This window comes from Lissotriton vulgaris, chromosome 3_1 (genome assembly GCF_964263255.1).
Source record: "Lissotriton vulgaris chromosome 3_1, aLisVul1.2, whole genome shotgun sequence".
Lineage (NCBI taxonomy): Eukaryota > Metazoa > Chordata > Amphibia > Caudata > Salamandridae > Lissotriton > Lissotriton vulgaris.
The window spans coordinates 874,463,806-874,467,976 of record NC_141689.1 but is presented as its reverse complement, the minus strand read 5'-3'; the positions used below and the strand labels follow the sequence as shown (position 1 = coordinate 874,467,976).

Sequence of the window (4,171 nt, the reverse complement as noted above, 5' to 3'; positions counted from 1 at the left end):
CATGAAAAGATCAAGCGGAACCGCTTGCCCTCTACGCACTGTTACAAATCCCAATTGGATATTACACTGTTGTTCAAAATGATTAAAGATTCATGTTATAAAGAGACACATGAGCTCTATGAAATTCATTCAATGCTTATTTTTACTTGTTTCATAACATTATTCATCATGTTCATATGTTGTGAATAAATACAACAATTTCATATGATCTGAAATTATGATGTTATAGTCACATCAAACATTTAGTTAATCTCACAAGTTGCCCTGCCTCAATAAGCAATAATTGCGCCTCGGTTAAACCTCATTGGCTACGATACTGCCACTGCGCAAAGCTTTAACTAAATGTTTGATGTGACTATAACATCTTAATTTCAGATCATATGAAATTGTTGTATTTATTCACGACATATGAACATGATGAATAATGTTATGAAACAAGTAAAAATAAGCATTGAATGAATTTCATAGAGCTCATGTGTCTCTTTATAACATGAATCTTTAATCATTTTGAACAACAGTGTAATATCCAATTGGGATTTGTAACAGTGCGTAGAGGGCAAGCGGTTCCGCTTGATCTTTTCATGTATTCACTTACTGGCGCAGTATGGGCATTGCGTCTACCTCCACAGCACGCATAGAATAAATATTATACATTTTCTAAAATTAGTGATTTAATCAGGAGTGCCTCTCCCATAACTAATTCTAGTCTTCTCTTTCACCCACCATTGTAAATGTTTGATGGATAAAAGGACCCATGATTGTTCTCATATTCGTTCTTTTATGCTGAATCTTTATCCATGCTTGGCCACTCCGCAGCCATGATGTGGCGGAAGGTTTGTCTGCTACTGATCTTCCCCAGGGATCGTGTGGATGTATCATCTGAATAAAATGCATCAAAGAACACAGTTTACTAGCCGTAGGCCGAACCGGTTCGAGAGACAGGAGCAGGAATCAGGGACATTCCGGTGCTTGCAGTGTGGGGCAGCAGCCCACATACCCAACAGTTTGTCGTGATCACCACAAGCTGGTGCTGGTGTAACATTTGAATGAAAGTGTTGTTAAAGAAACCTGTCCTTCTGTTTTTCTCATGGGTGGGTAATGACACATGTTCATGAGGCGATTCTGTAGAGGTAGGAGGCTCAGGTGCTGCAAGGGCAGCGTGTATTACCCATCCGAGGCAGGCCAGTTCCAGTGAGATAGTCATTAGTATGATTAGACAGATCGAGTACCGGCCACGTATTGTCTTTATGTACTCTTGTTTCTTAATTTCTTTGCTCTTCAAGCTTTCAGTGTTCATTTTGTTCATCATCTGCTTCGCTTGGTCTTCCCTAGGTGCTTGCTGTGATTGGTATTTGCTTCACCAGTCAGTGATTCCTGCGACCCTATTGGCATGTTCCGGTCTGCTGTACAGGCTCCGGTCAAAAGAGAAAAAATAAAAAATGCGCTGGTGTATCACAGCCCTGTATCGGTTTGTCGGACCATGTCAAGCAGAGGGGAGAGACCCTTGTCTCTTGAGTCCTTTTTTCTGGGTCAGAGGTTGTACCCGGTGGACCTGGGCGTTATCTGAACAGGAAAGAAAGGCTCTGGTTGTTGAGTGTCCCGCAACCTCAGATGCGGAGGATCGCAGATTGCAGGATGTCATCGTCCTCTCGTTCAGATGAAGCACAGGCAATGTTGGCGTCACTGAAGGGTACAAAGCATGGGACTCTTTCATATTCGTCGTTTCCCAGGCCTTACTTGACCCACCGGTGGTATGGTACTGGTAGAGGCACCTTCTTGCAATGCACTCCGTGGACCCAGTTTTTTCTTCCTGCCACCTTCACTGCAGACCTGGTAGCCAGCAACACTTGCTGGGGCGTCTTCCACCTCGGCGCCAAGTTCTTTGTTCTCTGTAAGTTCCGGATGCAGACCCAGTCACCGGGTTGGATGGTGTGACCAGGGTCCTCTGGTTTGGGTGGCAGGATATCTTGTACCTGATGATGAGTGAGACATAGGTTAGTGGTCAATTCATGTAAATAATCATTCAACAATGGGTATTCAATGTCAGAGTACTTCTTGGGGCGGGGTACTCCCCAAATATTTCTGGGCGACCAAACACTATTTCGTACGGAGATAGTCCAGTACGAGAATGTGCCATGGCTCTAGTTGATAGGAGGGCAAGGGGCAGGGCGTCCGGCCAAGACAGTCCTGTGTCAGCCTGGATCTTTGCCATTTTTAATTTCAGTGTTCCATTGTGGCGCTCAACCAAACCTGCTGACTGGAGGTGATTGGCGCCATGGAATTTCTGTCTGATCCCCATCCCTATACACACTTTCTTCATTATTTCCCCTGTAAAGTGGCTTCCGTTGTCGCTCCAGATAATTCTGGGCATCCCAAATCTGGGAAAAATTCTTTCAACAGTATTTTGACAGTGCTTATAGCAGTGTTGTCCTTAAGGGGGTAGGCTTCGATCCACTTACTAAAGGCACACACAACTACCAGGACATATCGGACATTGTTGCATCCTTCCATCTGTATGTAATCTAAAGGGCCCCCTTTTCTGGCGCAAATAACATTTCTGTGGGGTTTTCTGGCACCCCAGTATTTAGCCCCATTTCACAACCACTGGAACTAACGATAGGACCCTACACAGTTGATTCCCCTTTGGTTTTGACTTCCACATGTGGCAAAAATGTATTGGGTTTAGATCTATTAAAAAGATTACATGCAACCATATACTGTTCTCCTGATGGGGTTTACATCACTATGGGTCCCCCTACCACACACCCAGTATATTTGCCCCCCCCCCCAGATCCCATTCCCCAGGAACTTCAGAATGTCCCTCCTGCTCTTTGGGCCCAAGGTGATACTGATGTCGGCCTTTTGTCCATACCCCCTTTTTATGTTACCCTGAAGGAAAATGCTCGCCCTCCCCGACTTCCCCAATACAATATACCCAAAGAAGGGGAAAGGGCATTACTAAAGATCATTTTTTAACTTGTTGAAAAGGGCGTGGTTGAAGAGAAAAGAGGAAATGTGTGCAATAGCCCAATTTTGCCTGTCTTAAAATGCACCGATCCTTCCAAACCCCCTGTTTATCATTTTATCATTGATTTACGCGAGATAAACAAAATAGTAGTACCCCAGTTTCCTGTGGTCCCAGATATCACCACCCTACTTACTATGGTTCCCCCGTCTGCATGTTTTTTCTCTGTCATCGACTTAAAAATGTCTTCTTTAGTATACCCGTTGATGAACAGAGTAGGGATCTTTTCTGGTTTCTCATTGGCAGGACGGAGTTTCCGGTTCTGCAGAGCTCCACAAGGATATACAGAGAGCCCCTCAATTTACAGTCGGGCCCTCAAGGGCCAACTTGATTCCCTGACCCTACCCAAAGGTACCGCATTACTCCAGTACGTTGATGATTTGCTTATAGCAGCAGATACTGAGGCGTTATGTAAAGAAGCTACAATGAAATTGCTCCTGCATCTGGCACAGTTCAATCATAAAGTTTCCTTCTCCAAACTCCTATATTGTCGACATGAGGTGACCTACTTAGGTCATCTCCTGTCGAAGGAGGGACGCCGCCTCACCCCTGAATGAATACATACAATCAGTAGGATGCCCCCACCAAAAACGCAGAAAGAGGTACGCGCTTTTATTGATATCACCTCCTACTGCCGCCAGTGGATACCCAATTTTTCTTTACTCATTAAACCTTTATTGAGCAGAAGTGTGGCTCACTGGTTAGAGAAGGCAGACCTGGAAGCAGAGGTCAGCCCGGGACCAGGTTTCAATTCCTGGCTCGGCGGGGTCTTGAGTCCTAAAATGTCCACGGACTCGACAATTCTCGCTCCGGTGCCTACTTGATTCACGGGTTCACACTCTGCGACTCTGGGCAATAGCTTGCTTAATCTCCACAATGGCCCCTCGCGGTGGGATGCCTGGCTTTCACCTTGTGGATACCCTGCCGGGGTTATCTCACAGGGAAATACCAGGACGGGTTCCCTAAGCAAGCGCTTAGATACCGGGTCGGTGATTTGCGCTATATAAATACATGTAATACCTTTGTCTTTAAGTCTTTAGTCTTTTTATCCGTTCTATCTCACTCTTCATTTTCCCTATTCTCATAGTACTGGGTCATTGTCAAAATACCAGATGGGTTGGAGATGGGCCATGCACTTGCTGACAT

At 45.0% G+C, this 4,171-nt stretch overlaps 1 pseudogene; it reads right to left on the bottom strand.

The window, feature by feature from the left end:
• Positions 1 to 268: 268 nt before the first annotated feature.
• LOC147727148 (U4 spliceosomal RNA) lies at positions 269 to 334 on the bottom strand (annotated as a pseudogene).
• Between the last annotated feature and the right edge of the window lie 3,837 nt (positions 335 to 4,171).